Here is a 17,589-nt window from a genome sequence, read left to right as displayed (position 1 = left end):
TTGACACATGAAAATTAAATATTCATTTCAGTGTCCATAAATAAAGTTTTATTGGAACATAGCCCCGCATATTCATTTGTGTATTCTCTATGACCACTTGCGTGCTACAGCGACAGAGTTGAGTAGTTGTGAAAGAGGCCATATGGCCCATGAAGCCAAAAATACTTACTATCTAGCTTTTTACAGAAAGTTTGCTGACCCTTGCGTTAAACAATAGTAATTCTGGGCTCTGGGGCAGCTTGCATACAAAAGCACCTGCAGGTGGCTTTTCTCAATTGTTAACAGTTTGCTTCAGTTGCTGAAACAAGTGATCTATTTATTTTGCTTACTTGGTAGGATTAATTAAAGAGACTTTCCTTTGTCCTTTGTTTTTCTGCTTCTCTATCGACAGACAGAAGCCCCCAAAGGAGATCAGTCATATGGTATCCTCCTTTGCCAGTGGTATGATCATGTAACTGTTTTTTCCCCCAGATCAGAAGATTTGCTAGTTCTTTGGCTAATTCATGAATTCCTTTCTCAAATGAGATAATGAGTTGGTAGGTGGTAGCAATGAATTGAAATAGAGTGCCTACATTTCCCCCCCAACTTTCCTTCAACTCATAAACTGGAAACGGATTAAAAACTGCTTTCTGTCTTCTTTTAAAGGGACTATATCTCTTTCTAGTACATATTCATACTTACCAAAGCAACACTTTAAAATACACATTAAAATCTAACAAGGTTTTAAGATAGTTTCAAAGTGATCTCACCATAGTACTAGATAACCATCCCAACAGGGACAGATGAATTGTTCATTCCTTTAAATAATTTAATTTAAACATCTCATCTGTATTAGATTATACAGATTAGCCACTGTATATCCTCTTCGTTGCTGAATTCAAAGATATTTTTAATGATAGAGTAGACAAAGGGGATTGTACTGAAATCTAATACCTTTTACTTCTAAAAAGCTGTTTGTGAGTGGAAATAGATTTAAGTTGAATAATATTCTAAAAAAAATCCCTCAGAATAATTCATTTATAAAGTCGGTATTTAATCCTTGATTTATCTCTTCTTTAAAGTCACATTTTCACACAACAGATCTGTTTAGAATGGAAGTCCCCTTGTAATGATAAAAGGAAAGATTAGGCAGAATACCAACATACCAGCAGTAAGATATTTTGGATAAAGTTAAGATCCTATTCATAAAGATATCCCAATTAATAAAAATAGTATTAAAATATAAAGCTCCTAAATGATCTGAAATAGGTATAGAAATTGAAATAAGATGAAATAAATATAATATTTTATTAATGGAAGATGATCTCATATACATTAGTCATGTATCCCACAGAACAAGAAATCAATTATTTGATCCAGTTTAGAAGGTGGTATTTCTAGACCTTTACCATGACATCAGAAGATTTCTTCTTCAGGATGTTTAGCATTATGAGCTACCCTATCATAAAGAACTTCTATCTAGTTGAGTTGCACTACTTGAAAAAGCACTTACATGCATGTAAATATATTTGCAGTAATATAACATAAACATTTCTCCATGTGCTTTAATATGGCTCATATTATTATTATCATGACTGTGACACAGGATAGACACTATAATAGTCATTGATGGTTATCAGGCACTTAATCTAAATTTTTGGAAGCTCAGAAAATATAAGTGCTATATGGGTAAAAAAATTTTAAAAAGAGCACTTAGATTCTTATTGTTTGACTCATTGACAAACAATGGGAGAACTTTCCAAGGAACTTAAACAATGGGTTTTAAAGAGGAATAAGCTTCCCAAAAGGAAAGGAGGGGAACTCTATAAGACAGGGTAGATGCAAAAAGGAATTCAAGCAACGTTTTGCAAGGGCCTCCATAAACAATAAGAGTTTCTCCGAAAATATTCCAGCAGGAAGCTAGCAAGTAAATTAGTGATGAAACTCTAGCGTTTACTCTTGGGTAGAGTGAAAATTAACAAAAAGTCAAATAGTTTTTTCCCCCCTATGGATAATTGTGGGGGAAAAAAACCTTAGGAATATTTTCATTTCTAAACCATCTTTTAAAATAGACGAAAAGAAGCATCAGATCAAGTAGAATGAAGTGCAGTGAGTATTCTAGATTCAAGTGGAGGTTTGTGCAAGTTCTTCGCAATGTCAAATTTGTTCAAAGAACTTTCATTCTGAAGTTAGAACCTTCCCAATTTTTAGTTTTTAATTTTTGTTATGTTATGAAATAATGGGGAGAATAGATAGAAGATTTATTTATTTTTACACCTTTACTATGCAAAATAAAAAGTTGTTAAGCCTATGTCAAAAATTCCTTGGAAATTTTACCAGTCCATGAAATAAAAAAGTCTGGGAACCAGTGACCTAGACTAATTGATAAGATAGATTTATAATAAAATAATAAGTGATTAGATTGCTCCTAGAATAGTATTCTAGTTAATAAGGTTTTCACTCTGTAGGTTAACCTTTTCTTTTCAGCCTTGATCATTCAACTCAATTTGACATGCATTTATTGAAAGCCTTCAGTTATGCTAGGCATCATCCTAAGTGATGCCCATGCAAAGATGCATAAGTATAGCCTTTGCTCTTCAAGAACAAACCAGATTAGGGCAAGAGACAGAAAAAGAAACATTTAAGATCTGTCTTCAATGTGATACCTGTAATCAGAATAATACATGTATGTGTGTGGTAGAGACATAATTAAGTCAGGGAAGGGGGTGCAATCAGAGGAGGCTTCATAAAGAAGGTAATGCTTCTATTGAGTTTTAATGGATTGATAGGCGAGTTCTCCAGGTGAGCATGGAGGGGAATGCTATTCTACACAAATGGAACCACATGACCAAAGGCATTGAGGCTTGAAAGAGCAGGATCATTGATATTGATAGAGCAGCGTTTCAAGTGTCAAATAAGGGAGTGGTCGGAGAAGAAATCTGAGAAGTAGCCTGGAGTCAGATTATAAAAGGACTTGTATGCTTTGCCGAGATGCTTGAACCATATTTAATATGTGCCTAGATAATCTTTGAGGGGTTTTAAGCAGGAGAGAATTGGAAATCTTCCTAAAACTGTGTTAGTATCTCCCTTCTGCCAAAGTAGAAAATATTGAACATAATTGAATCTTTTACTGATGATTGAAGATCTTTCAGTGATATTCTCAATGAATATCACTTCTCATTTTACATTGAACACATTGAAGTATAGAAGGTGGAGGATGTGGGCCTCTTCTATAGGGACCCAGGAAATATTTCTTGAAGTTTCTTTATAAAATCAAATGACTATAAACTTATTTTCTCTTAATTTGACTCATTCTGGTTAATATTAGTAAGGTGCTGGGGGAAGAGATTTTGGTCGACAGCTTCTAGTAATTGGATTTTTCTTAATTTTACTGTAGAAAAATCACTGGTTAATAGATGGTATCCACCTATGTGCTGAGTGAAGAGTAAAACGTGCCACTTATGGATGGAATTTGGCGATTCATTTTACTCTCTGGAGAATGGTGGTATACTCATCATATTCCCCCTATTATTTACTCAGCACGTAATAGCTACTATATAAATGTATCATGGACTGAAAAGAATTTGCAATATAAATGGTAACATAATTTTTCTGAGGAAACTAATTACTGGTTAAACTATGGGAATTCTTTGATGTGGTTTACCTTTGTATATAAACAGGGAGAATAAGTGATCATAATGTATTTCACCCTTTAGAAGACTTTACCAAAGATCTGTATACAAGGATGTTAAAAAGCTTTAGTCATATGGGCACATTAGGGGGATATTTCTTTTTAAAGAATGGGGTCTGGCTTAGAGATGGGAAACAAAGGTAGGAGATAAAGTCCCTCTGAAGGGGAAAGTACAAACTGTGAATTTCTCCAGGGTTAGAATTTGGGCTGTGTTCAGGAACTCTGAACATTCTTAAAAATGACCTGCCTATTGGAAGCTCCAGGTTTTCAGATTTTCGAAATTCTTCCTCAATGTGAAATACCAATAGGAGTGTTAGTACCAGGAGGCTGAGTGTATGGGCTAAAAAGTGATAAATAATCCTATTGTAGGCAAGTGTGAAATAGAGAAAAAACAATATAAATTATATTTGTAAGGTGGTGATCTCAGCATGGTTGGTTAGTGTTAGGAAGAGAATCTAGAGGTTGCTGTAGATTGCCTCCTGGAGTTATGAGCCCAATGTGTTAGTATAATGAAACAATCTGGGCATCATAGAGCGGGTGTTTTACAAAGAACTTGAAAATGTCACCTAGATCTTGAACAAAACCTGCAGTTGTGTACACATCTGAAATACTAGATGTCTTTATTTCCAGAAGATCATACTAGATATTAGAATATAGAACATTCTTATTTCAATTATATTCTAATATAGAATATCGGACCCCAGAAGCAGGCTCAAAGCTTGTGAGTAGTAAATCAGAAGAAAACCAGGAGTCTTGCTTTACCTTGGTTGTAGTAAAAAAAACTAATAAACAAATGGAATAGGCTGAAAATAGGGGGTTAGTGATAGACACTTAATAAGAGATTTATATATGTATATCCGTGAAGGCCATGTAAATATAACCCAGATATTTCCTTGTCTCTTGCCCCCGCTAGCAACACCTAAACCACCCACAACGTTCCGTTTTCTCATTCTTCGTTACTTATGGGTATTCCCAGGAGAATTTTCGCTGGGAAAGTCCTATGGACTATCGATGTTTATTTTCACCTTTCTGGAACGAAACCCAGGGTACTGCTGGGCGCTGCCACTTTCTTGGCACCACTGATTTCCGCCGGGCTATCACTGCAACTGCACTAAATATCCTGTGGTCCCAAGTCTCCCAAAGTTCATTGGCAAACAGGAGCAGAACACTTAACCGTTTTCCCCTAACATTCTTAGACGGGTACCAAAGTATTAACTGTACCCAGTTTTAGTAGTTACAACCCTTTCGGTTCTTACAGCTCCGGTGGGAAACCGGGGAAATCCTAATGCAGACCCCACCAGGCTGCCGCCGAATTTCTCCTCTTTTCACGCGTGAGGTTTTGCTGCAGGGTCAAGCTTCCGGTGCCACACTCCCTCTCTCCCTCAAGGAATAGCCTTCTGCTACCGCTTGGGCTCAATCCGGGCTTTCCCTGCAACAGTTCTAGCAAGGGAGATGGACGTCTTTAACTTTGAGGTTGGCATGAGGGGGACCATCTATTCAATCTTTTCAGAAAAGTCACTTAGCTCTCGTGACAAACGCCGGAATGACACAGAGGCCGTGACTAAAAGGAAACTTTTAATGGAAATGATTTAAATGACTTTAAATGAACGATTGCGAGACAAACAAGGGCACCCCAGGTTTGCAGATACCTTTATTAAATCTCTTTAGATGGCCAAATGCCAGTGGAATCGACGGTAGTTGTAGAGTGGACAGTGAGTGAAAACTTGTTGAGTGACTCTCAGGAGGAGTTAGTACTAAAATTTAAGGTATTCTAACTCATTCGTACCACTAAATTCGCTAAACCTCACGATGAGGTTCCGCAGGATCCCAGCTCCAGCTCAGAATACATTTACTCATTGGAGAAGATTTTGAATTTTTCTCTTTTCTCCTCTGGCTTTCCCTAATACCGGCTGTGAGATGTGTCCACGATACCTACCCACATTTAATAGGAAAGGCGCTTAGAAGAAGGCAAAGTAGGGAGGACTTGGCGGCTATATTTCTCAAACTCGTAAAGGGAGAGAGGTAATGGGTGAGGGGTGTGCAGAATAGCTCCTTCCTTGCCCAATCAGGTGCACAGGAAGATGTCCTTTTACCAATAAAAATAAAGTTCGCTTTCCGGAGGCGGGAGGGTGAGCCTTGACTGCCAGTTCTCCAAAGCAACGATAGAGTAGAGGACAGAGAGTGATTAGAGGTAGGACCAACCCAGGAAAAGGGGCGGGGCGGGGGAGGGGGTAATTCTGAGCGGCGGCTGGACTGGCTAGTGGAGTGCGAGGATTGCTGTTCCTGTTGCAGTGTTTGTCGCCAATCAGGAAGGCGGGGGAGTGGGCGGGGCGGGGAAGGGGTGGGAAGAGCTCGCAGCACCGCCGGGCGCCTGTCGGGCTCTGGGGGAGAGAGAGAGAAATCCGGTTAAAATCAGAGTCGGAGGGAGGTTTAACCACAGATCGGTTCCGATCGGATTATTCCTTAAAGGGGACGCGCCATTGTCAAGAGATCTGAGCCCGGGGCCCGAGGGCGGGGACCGGCGGCGCCAGAGGAGCGAGGCAGCCGCACTTGGACTGGGGACGGGTAGGTGTTGCCTGGGGAAAGGCACTTCATTTTACTTTCTTTTCCAGCCCCAGGGGCAGGCGCCGGGATGCCTGCCGACAGGCGGCCGCAGCCCTGGCGGGAGACGAGGTCGCCGGCCCTTGCCCGGCTGCCCTTCCTGATGGGAGCCGAGGGGGAGGCGGCCAGGATGGCTGGCAAGCTGCGCCGCCCGGGCCAAGCCTCGTAACGGACACTAAACCGCGGCGCAGCCCCCGCCTCAACCGAAAACCCGCCGGAGCGCCAGCGGGTCCTCGGGGAGCGCCGCGCGCCCTGCTCCCCCGCGCGCCCGGCTCCCTTCGCGCGCGCCGCTTCCTTGCGCGCCCCCTTCCCCTCGCGCGCTCCATTCTGCTCGCACGCGCCGCCGCCTAGCTGACTCGCCGGAGCCGCCCGGCGGAGAGAAAGGCGGCGGCGGCCAGGCGGAGGGAGGTCGGCGACCACGGCTTCGCCGCCCCAGCGCTGAAGGGAGGGCCGAGGAGGAAACTGAGCGCGGCAACTGGCGGCCCCGGGGCCGGAAGGGGCGCTGGGGACCCTTGGAGCGCGCGGGGTCGCCAGCCCGGCCCAGCATTGTCCCTCTTTTCCTTTGCGCTCGTCTCTGCGCCCACTGCTCGTGGTCGTGGGGAGGGGTGCGGACTTGGGCCCTGTGCCCACGCCTCTCCGGGCCGGTCGCGCACCCCTATACCCTGAGCCTTCCGGAGTCGGCCCCCTGGACGCCGCAGCCACCGGCCGAGGGCCCTCCGGGCCTGCTGAGTGTGCTGCGCTCAGTCTCCGCACCGGCGCCGGCTGCCTGGGCGCGGAGCTCTTCCTTGCAACTTTTCTGTGCCGATTGATGGAAGTTGTGGCTTCCGGGCGGCAGGTTCTCTGGGCATAACCTCGTTTCCTGCGTCCTGAGAGGCTGATTTCTAGGACGAAATGGTTTTTGATTGCTGTCGGTCTTTCCTCCCCTCCCAGTTTCGTTCCTCGGCACCTGAAATCGCTTCTGTCGTGGATTCGCAATTATATGAGACCATTAACTTCTCTCAGGCCAAGATAATTTGACAAGAAAAAAAAAAAAAAGCGGGGGAGTGTTGCTGATGAGGGCCAAATTTGCCTTAACCTTTGAACTGTGGAAAGTATTACCTCCACTTACGGGCGGAGGTTCTTTGGGAAGGGGAAAAAGGAAAAAAAACCCAAACCAAAAAACCCAGGTTGCTAGGGTGTGTAGGATTAGGAAAAAAGCTAGACTTTTGATAGAAATAAAATTAGTTTGTAAAATACTGTTCTGCCTAGCAGATATCTTCCGTAATGTTAATGTCTACGACTGAAATCATAGGTATTATGATTGGTAACAGCGACTTGTACTATTGATAAAACAAAAACAAGTAGATATAAGATGTGTTTTTTCCATCTTGAGCGTTATTGCTATGCTATACCTGTCAATACTTGCTGAAGAAGTCATATTTAGAAACAGCACATTCCTTGTTAGACCTAATTTAGAAAAGGAATGTTTTCATAAGCTTTCATTTTTGACAGTTTCTTCTTGTGCAATACTTTGTAGAGTACTTGCATGTGCAAGTTATAGACCTATAAACAAAGTAGCAGTGGGTGTGTTATTCTGTAGTCTTTTTTTTTTTTTTGCTACTCATTATCAAAAATAGCATTCCATCCTGTCTTCTTCCATGCTGAGTTATTTTGTAAAATGCTTCTCTTAGAAGAGTGAATTTTGTTGGAACATTGGCCCAGTGTTTTTTTTTAAAGTGATACTAACAACTTCCCAAAGTGTTCATTGATTAACTCACTGTCTAGTAACTTTTTGAGTGATGTGAAACATTGTAAGTTCACAGGCTCAGCAACAACAAAGGAGAAACTATACTTGGGAAACTGAAAGCCAATTTCAGATAATAATGTTTGAGAGAGACTCACTTCTTCCCACAGAATTTAGGAAATGTAGACACACAAAACATGATCTTTTGTGGTAATCTTGATGGTAGCTGGCATTGTTACACCTAATATTCCCTCCTCCCCCCTTTGATTCTCTTGTGTTGGAAGGATGTCAGGCAAGCTTGCAGGCATAATCTTTCTTTCCATTTCATAATAGAAAGTAGAAGATTTAAAGATTTAAACAAGTTTCCCAATTTCTATCCTTGTTTACTTACCACCTTATTTAAACAATAGAGGAGAGAATTTCTGAACTTTTAAGAGAGCACATATAAACATTCAGAAAGAATTATCTTTGAAATATCTAGGCCATGTTTCCTGGAAAACACATTTTTCCTGTGTGCTTTTCACATTGTTTTAAACACATTGTCTTATATATATACATTGCCAAGGCATTTCTTGAGATTGAAGAGTCCATTTCTTGTCCTTTGAGATTCTTGGGAACTAGGACTGTCCTCCATTTCTGTGCAAATTCACTGTGTCACCTAGTACCCTTCTAGTGCCCAATAAGTTTGTTGTCTTAGGTCTTTGTGACAGAAAAAGATAATGTTCTATAGAGGCTGTTTAAGAAACTTAATTTTTTCTTTTTTAGTAAACACCTTTCTGAACAAGTTATACTAAAGAACAGCAGTTGGTTTAGTGTCTGGGGAAAATATATTAATCTCAACGCTTTTTATTTTCTGTACAAAAATTTGATTTTATTGTTTATAATATCTGTTCCACAGACATCTTTTGTGATAGTGATAGTTTATTGTCATAACTATTAGAACTAGGTTTCATCTGTCATCAACATCTGTTGAGTACTTATTTATTTAGGGAGTATTATGGGAAGATAAAGTAGAGATGGATGACAGTCATTGCTCTCAAAGGTATACAGTTTAATGGGGAGATGCAAAATCATCATCCGTAGGAAAAAGACGGTGTGTACCTCAGTGCTGAAACAGGTGCAAAGTACCAGTGACACAGGATTCATGCCAAAATGGTAAAGGAATAAAAGAATGAGAGAAGAAACCTAGATGAGGTGGGAAAGTTCTCTTTGCTTTATATGGCAGATTTTATGATATATTTTTAAATAAACTTAAAAAAAATGTTTGTGGGTTGGCTGGTTGTCTGTTCTCTGCTTGAACTATTTTTATCTATAAAATGTTTTTTGGGGGCAGAGCATGTGCTCTGAATTTCAGCTATTGTTCACCTCACCAGAGGGATCATCCATCTAACCCAGTTCAATTGTCACCTTGTCTGCAAGCTTTTCTTCTATTCTCCCAATCGTAAGTGATGCTCTTTCCTCTTGCTCCTGTAAAACCCTTTTACAGTACAATCCATGCTCTGACTTGCAGTGTGGTTATGTATTTCTTCATTAGATTGTGGACTTTGGTAAAAACCATTAGCAAAAGTTGGATCCCCTCCCTCCCTTTTTTACTGTTGCCTACAGTACTTGAACAGTTTTATTAGCCCATCAGTATTCTGTAAAACCATAAGCTGTAAAGAAGTTCAAATTATTTTATTTGGGAAAAGTGTGTATATTTAAAGGAAAAACTTTTTTTCCATATCACCAAAGTTTCACATGCTCATTGTAAAATATTGATGTGAAAGACGTGTATAATTTAGAAATTAAAAGTGCCCCCGTAACACTGCCCTTATCACATTGTAACTATTAGTGATGGTTTGGGTTTATTCTTCCTGTTCTTTCCCTTTCTTTTATTACCTTGAGATAGGACTGCCTTAAAGTATCATACTCAAAAATTTTAGTTAGTAAGTTGTGTTTACTGGGAATGGGGAAAGTAATAGATTTTTATACACTTATTATTAATTTCTCCTCGCTCAGTAATTCTGGTTCTTTTACCTTTTCTTGCGATACAAGGCTGCGACCTGCATGTTTGTGTTCAAAATATAGCCTTCATAATTGTTTCAAAAATTGATCAAAACCTGTGTCCCTGAACAGTTTACCTGCCTTTGCCCTAAAAAATTTTTGGAGTACATACTCTAGGCATAATCTCTTTTCATTTCTTGATTCTCCTCATCTCTAGAGAGCATTAAAAATTGCTTTGAGACTGCCAACAGGCACTTCTCATAGTAGCCCAAGGAGGAATGGAGGAAGACATTTGTTTATGATCAAATGATATCCAAGATTTGATCCAGGTTTTACTCTAACCTCCTGTTGCTCATTTTGAAAAGGGAGCTACAATTCAGGCCAATGAAGTAGGTGATAAGATTCTATTGTTCTAGGAGCTTCTTTAAGCTAACTCAAAGGGGAAAAAGGTTTTCCAAAGGTTCCTAAATAGGAAGCTCAGCTGTAAGCAGTCAGTTGGCCTAATCAGCTGAGAAATCTCCATGCATTCAGCAAGTTGGTACTGAGAACTGCACCCACTCTAAGCACATGCTAGGCACTGAGGAGAAGATTACGTCCGTTTCTACCACAAGTTGTGAGCTCCTCTGAGTAGATCCTTAAATAGAGCGGTACATGTGGATTAAAGATAGCATAAACAAAGTGCACGCCTAGGCAAACTTATTATTCACTCTTGTTTATTGTTCTGCAAAGCTTTTTCCAAAGTATCCTAGCAGACAAACCTGGCCCATAGGAGGTGGGTTGGGTTCCATGGAGCCTGAGTTAAATCTGTCAGCTCTAGAATTTTTTTTTTTTTTTTTTAAATTTCAGACACTGCTATTCTTATGGGGCAGAATACTTCTGAAATTCTGCAAACGTTGGTTTCCTTATACCCTACAAGGGTCATCCATTTCAAAGACTGCCGTCGTGAGACTACATTCTGCATCCTAGCAGATAACTCACAGTTTGCCGACAGAGCAGTAACACATTCTTTTAAACTCAAAATGTTATAATAAATATTTGCTTTTATCAGGATTTGTGTTTCTTCAATGTTATGAAAATAATTATTTTGAAGAATCACTTATATTAAAATACAGTCTGAAGTATTTCTAATTTGTACAAAATGGACCCCCTCCCCCGCCGCCGCCACCTGTTGCTGGCTCTTTGTGTTTCTGGGGAAAGAATTGTATTGTTAGGAAAGGGACTTTGTAGTCTGTTGTTGATGGAGTCAGCCAGGCCAGAAAGAGTGTCTGACAGAGGGGTAGGTACGTCCTATGGAGTTGGAGCCTAATGCATCAATTGTAATTTGTCAAGTTTCGTGAAGAGTTAAGATTTTAAAAGAACAGCTTTATTGAGATCTAATTTACATACCATACAACTTACCTATTTCAAGTGTATAATTCAATGGTTTTCAGTATATTCCAGAGTTGTGCATCACCACCACAATCAATTTTAGAACTTTTTCATCACCCCATCATCTTCCCCACCTCCCTTCCCAGTCATAGGCAACCACTACAATCCGTCTCTATACATTTGCCAGTTCTGGACAGTTCGTATAAGTGAAATATAACAATTTAATAAATGTGCATTCCTGTATAAATTGGTCCCTTTAAATGTGTATAAATCCTAGGAGTAGAGATTGTCCTTTCATGGTGTGTGCAGCTCCAAATTTAGAAAGATTTTCTTTAAGAAGGAATTTATCTAAATCATTATTCTACCTAAGCCTGGAGAGTAATGGGAAAAGAGATTTTTTTTCACCTATGAAAATTATAAGACTCGTTTTGGTGATACTTCTTTATATTCATTTAATCATTTGGCGACTCTCTTCAAGTAAACAGTTTATATCTGTTTCTGCATACTGGGCTTAAGTAAAGGACAATACTTTAAAAGAAATTGAAAGTACTTAGTAAGCTCTAATCATTGCTGAAACTAATGTGATGTTTACCTTATTGGTTTAAAATGTTGTATTGTGCAACTCGCCATTTATTTGCTCAAAAATAGTGCTTCCTACGTTGATCATGATGTACTTGTATTGCCCCTGCATAATGCTGTGACCTTGTAGGCACTTATTGATTGCCTGATCACTATGATCATAGATACTTTCATCAGCTCTACCAGCCCTTATTTTCCATCTTGTAATAATAATAGTAGCTAAATTTATTGAGTGCTTGCTAAGTAATGTGATAAATACTATCATTTAAGGTAAAAGGATGCAATTTATTTTTGAGAATTTTTCTGTAGTTTCACAGGTTTCTAGTAATTTCTTTGTCTTTTTTAAGATTATGGCCATTTTTGATCAAATCTAAGACACTTTGATGCTTTCTTGATCTTTCCAGGAGATGTCGACATAAGGTTTTCACCAACTACATCCTGCTATTGGATGACAGCAATTGTAAGATAACATCTCTATTTCAGAGCATCCATACTTCAGAGAGATTAAAGTGTTGTTTTTAAAAGGCGTCTGAGAATTGATGAGAAAGGGTTATTAGTTTGTTCACTTACTGCAATGCAGCCTTATTTTTTAGATTATAAAATAGTCACATGTATGCTTTGTTGCCTGAATGGATTTCAACATAGTATTTCAACTTCTCAGGATTCCTTGTTTTGTTTTGTTCTATTTTGTTTTTTGGTATGTCTATTTCATGGTAACCTTCAAATATGACATAATTTAGTTCAATACTAAAGAATGCTGGAGAGATAATTTAAATGCAATTTGCAGTTTTGTTCTCCATTTAAAAATGTAAGATGGATTATGCTGTCTCTAGTACTGGTAAAAAAAAATATTACTTTGGTGGTTCCATTCATGTGTCTTGTGTGTCAGCGAACTCATAACAATTTATTTGCAGAAGAAACTCCAGCCATTAGTCTCTGCGGTCAGCAATATGCAGACCACCATATTTTGTTCATGTGTTGGTGAAACCATTCCTTTGTAAATCATGTCTTGTTTTGGGGTTGATTTGCGCATTACTTTACTGTTAGTTGTATCTCTTTGTGTGCTCTCATTAAATCTGCCTGTAGACGTTTCCTTGGCTTTCTAATTTGATATTTTCAGTATGCTATGGGGAGAGAACCCATAGCACACTTGTTGAATGGTGGATCAAAATGATAGAAGGTTCTGGGTGAGGGACCACAGGATTTCCTGTGCATGGAGCTTTAGTGCTAGGGCCTTGTTATGTTGGTTTTTACTGCTACGAAGACTCTTGCTTCTTTCCTAGTTTTGGACTCTGTTTCAGGTAGGTGATATTTCTGGAATGCAGAAGGTGGTGAAACAGGGTGGTATAGTTACCTTGTACTGTTTAACTTCCCCTGAATAATGGACCTCTTAAAATTCTGTCTTATTAAGTCTAACTCATGTGGGTGGAAAATAATTCTTTCTTGGATGTCTTGATATTTTACTTCTTGCAAGAACCATCACAATGCCAAGCTTATATACCACGATACTTGTATGCACTGTATATTGTTTGTTGCAGTATAGAACTCAATATAATTTCATCAGCAGAAATTAGAGGCCTTAAAGAGCTAGGAAGTTGCATGTAAAATAGCCACAGGTGCCTGTTATCTAGATATTTATATTTAAACTGGATCTTTTGGTAATCTGTTTTCTTTGAGGTGAAATTATCTTTGTAGATGCCCTTTTCTATGTTTGTGTTGATGATAACTTCAACTATGTCTCGTATTTAATACTCCTGGCAATAATGAAGCCTTAGTATACTTTGAATAAATACTGGTTAGAGTTTTTGTCATACATTTCTTTATGATTGTTTCACTTTCTTCTGTTGTAGAACTCATGGAGTTACAATGTTTTTAGAGCTGGAACATCCTTGGGAATGATCTGATACAACTCCTACATTTTGTAGATGAGAATGAGATTGTGACTTGTTTAAACTGTGGATAGAATTCGTTCTGAATCTCAGTCCAGTGTTTTTCCTGTTCTAGTATATGCTTCCCCAAGTAAAATTTTTCAGAGATAGGTAGAATCTTAGACTTCTGTAGCTGCTATAAAAGAGGTCTGGTCTGCAAAAATTTTATGTCACACCCAGCAATTAAAAAATTATCTGCATTCCCCAATATGTGTTTCTTTTAAACTATATACTACACATTATGTATGTAATAAGACATTAACAAATAATAATAGATAAAGATGAAAAACATTTTAGAACAACTTAAAATGTATTATTTCCATGTTTTTGATTCCACTTAAAATAGTAATTTTTAAAATTAGACAAGTAAGACTGAATGTCATCACTTAAAAATATTTTATTTTGAAATAATTATGGACTCATGGAAAGTTGCAAAAATAGTACAGGGATTCCGATGTAACCTTTATTAAGCATCCCCTAGTTGTAATATTTTATATAACATAACATGTTAATAACAACGTTAAATCAGGAAACTGACATTGGTCCAATACTGTTAAGTAGCCATATTCAGATTTCATGGTTTTTAATGTACTCATTCGTGTGTGTGTATAGTTCTATGCAATTTGATAACATTTCATGTCTAGTTTTATGTAACCACCACCACAGTCAAGATACAGTTCCATCACTGCCAAGAAACTCCCTCATACGACTAAAGGTCCCCTCCTTCCCAACCCTCCCTATCCCTATTAACTGGCAGCCACTAATTTGTTCTCCATCTTTATAATTGTGTCATTTTGAGAGTGTTACATAAGTGGAATCATACTGTATGTAAGCTTTTGGGACTGACTTTTTTCATTCAACACAATGCCCTGGAGAACCATCCAAGTTGTTGTATGTAATAGTAGTTTATTTCTTTTTATTGCTGAGTATTAGTCATTGTGGGGATATATTACAGTACACAGTTTGTTTAACTATTCACCTCTTGAAGAACTTATGAGTTGTTTCCAGTTTTTGGCTGTTATGAGTAAAGCTGCTGTAAACATTCATGTATAGGTTTTTGTATGAACATAAGTTTTCGTTTCTCTGGGATAAATGCCCAAGAGTGCAATTACTGAGTTGTGCTATAAGTGTATGTTTAGTTTATAAGAAACTGCCTGACTGTTTTCCAGAGTGGCTATATATTTCCACCAGCAATATATGAAAGATACAGTTTTTCTATATCATTGCCAGAATTTGGTATTTTCATTATTTTTTAATTTTATTTTAAATTTTAATTAAAATTTAATTAAATTTTAATTAAAAAATTTAAATTTTTTAATTTAAATTTAGTTATGTAGTGATATCTCATTGTGGTGTTAGTTTGCCTTTCCCTAGTGGGTAAATTAATTGTTTCCCTAATGAGCAAATGGATTATTTGTTTTTCATTGTTGAGTTTTAAGAGTTCTTCATATATTCTAGATATAAATCCTTTATCAGATATGTGGTTTGCAAAAATTTTCTTCCTGTCCATAGCTTGTCTTTTCATCCTCTGAATAGGCTCTTTTACAGAGCAAAAAAGTTTTACATTTTCATGTAGTGCATTTAAACATTTTTTTTTCCTTTTTTGAACTGCGCTTTTGGTGTCATGTCTTCATCCAGTCCTAGGTCTCGATGATTTTTTCCAATTTTTCTTCTAAAAGTTTTATAGTTTTACGTTTTACGAGGTAATCACTTTTTTACCTTACAGTTTTTGATAAGGCACTGTTACTGGTAACAAGGTAGTTGTCAGCTCTACCATTTTCTTGTTGCTTGCTTATATTTTGCTTTATTAATATTATGTTTAATCTGCCTTTCTTGGCAAAAATCTTTTTAAAATCCATTAGTGGGTGATATCATAATTCTGATGATATCTGCAAATCTACTTAATTGGGCACGTGTGAGCTGTAGGGTGTTGCAGTATGCTGAAAGTGAACAGACAAGTGGGGCCATCACAACCAACCTCTCCAGGGTGTAAAACTGCTACCTGTCCTTTAGAAGATCTTTACCTACTGTAACACTGTGTGTGTTCAGTGTCACAAACAGAAACCCTTCTGAGTATTCTAAGCTGAAAGAGATTTAATACAGGGTACTGAGGGCTTACAGAATTGTTAGAATGTCCTAATAGCAGGTTTTAGAGTGGCAATACAGAGGTAACCCACAAGGGGAGCTCTGCTGGAATCCAGAACTTGTGCCACCTCTGTTGCTGCTGCCCGTGCCTCCAGATGCTCTGGAAACTGCAGGACGGGCCCATAGCTGCAATCCAGAATTAGGAAGTCATACCAAGAAGCCTCTGCTGGTACTGCCACATTGCTTCTCATCTCCAAGAAGCCGGAGAATGGACATTGGAATGATGCTCTAGAGCAATCTCACATTTCCACGACTGTGCTTGCCCCTCAAACAACTAAAAAGTGCCTTTCAAATTGCCCATAGGTAGATTGGAGGTCAAGCGAACCAATCTGTGGTATCCCGCATACTTCACATAAATGCCACAAGACTGAAACAGCCTGACACAGGACTAAGAGACGGTGCTGGTATCAGTCTTACATATCGAATATGAGTAAAGCTCAAATTTAAGATAACACATATGTATAATCTCCTGGTACTTTCACTCTATTGGCTTGATCACTCTGTCTCTGAGCAGTACATCTACTCCACTTTGAACTGAATACATTTTGAATGATTAAGTAGGAGGAACATAGTAGGTCTGGTATGATTTTTTCCAAATATTTAAATTTATCTTAATATCTCCCTATTTCTGAAACCATATTTTTCCTTTTTATAAATATATAGAAGTATAAAATGTTACTGTTTTGGGAAACACTCATTAAATTCTGTCAACATTATTCTTCCCTTACTGTCTGGACCCGAGCCGTTTCTCTGTCTAATGTGTATGTTTTCCTCAGCTCTCCCTGGAGAATAATGTAGAAGAGGTGGGTTTTCTCGTAGAACTATGCTTTGATGCCAGAGGATCTACAGCCAGCACTCATCACTACTTTGGTATCTATTTGTCAAAAATAATTAAAGTTTGGTTTGTTTTATTACATACTTTGAATTTTATTCCTGGGTGTAGCAAATTTCAGCACAAAACCAAAAATGAGACGTACAGATATCTTTGGAAAGACTGGTTTTATATGGTCTGTGATGGCAGTTGATTTAAAAGCAATAGACTAAGTTGTATGAAAAATTTTGAGTACGTGTGTTCATGTGCACTTTTCTAGTGAGAGGTCCCTAGATTCATCAGAATCTCAAAGCGGAGGCCCTAACCCAGAAAAGATTAAAAATGGCTGCTCTAGAGGAGTAAGTTCAATCGAGATGTTTGCCAGCCTTTTTTTTTTTTTTTTGTGAGGAAGATCAGCCCTGAGCTAACATCCATGCTAATCCTCCTCTTTTTGCTGAAGAAGACCGGCTCTGAGCTAACATCTATTGCCAATCCTCCTCCTTTTTTTCCCCAAAGCCCCAGTGGTTAGTTGTATGTCAGAGTTGCACATCCTTCTAGTTGCTGTATGTGGGACGCGGGAGAAGCGGTGCATCGGTGCGCGCCTGGGATCTGAACCTGGGCCGCCAGTAGCGGAGCGCGCGCACTCAACTGCTAAGCCACGGGGCCGGCCCCTTGCCAGCCATTTAACACCAAGGCTTCTGTGGTCAGTCATAGACCCCTTCTCTGATCTCCACCTTTTTTTCAGGACATAAAAAGAAAATTATTGTTACCCAAGTGTTTA

At 38.8% G+C, this 17,589-nt stretch overlaps 1 protein-coding gene across 1 annotated transcript in view; it reads left to right on the top strand.

The window, feature by feature from the left end:
- The first annotated feature begins 6,053 nt into the window (after positions 1 to 6,053).
- The window catches only part of FRYL (FRY like transcription coactivator), a 247,891-nt gene continuing 236,355 nt past the window's right edge, over positions 6,054 to 17,589 (top strand). Inside the window, 1 exon segment of the mRNA XM_058547022.1 lies at positions 6,054 to 6,235. The gene's annotated coding sequence lies outside the window, so the exon portion shown is untranslated.

This window comes from Diceros bicornis, chromosome 8 (genome assembly GCF_020826845.1).
Source record: "Diceros bicornis minor isolate mBicDic1 chromosome 8, mDicBic1.mat.cur, whole genome shotgun sequence".
In the NCBI taxonomy this organism is placed as follows: domain Eukaryota; kingdom Metazoa; phylum Chordata; class Mammalia; order Perissodactyla; family Rhinocerotidae; genus Diceros; species Diceros bicornis.
This window is presented reverse-complemented; position numbering and strand designations above follow the sequence as displayed.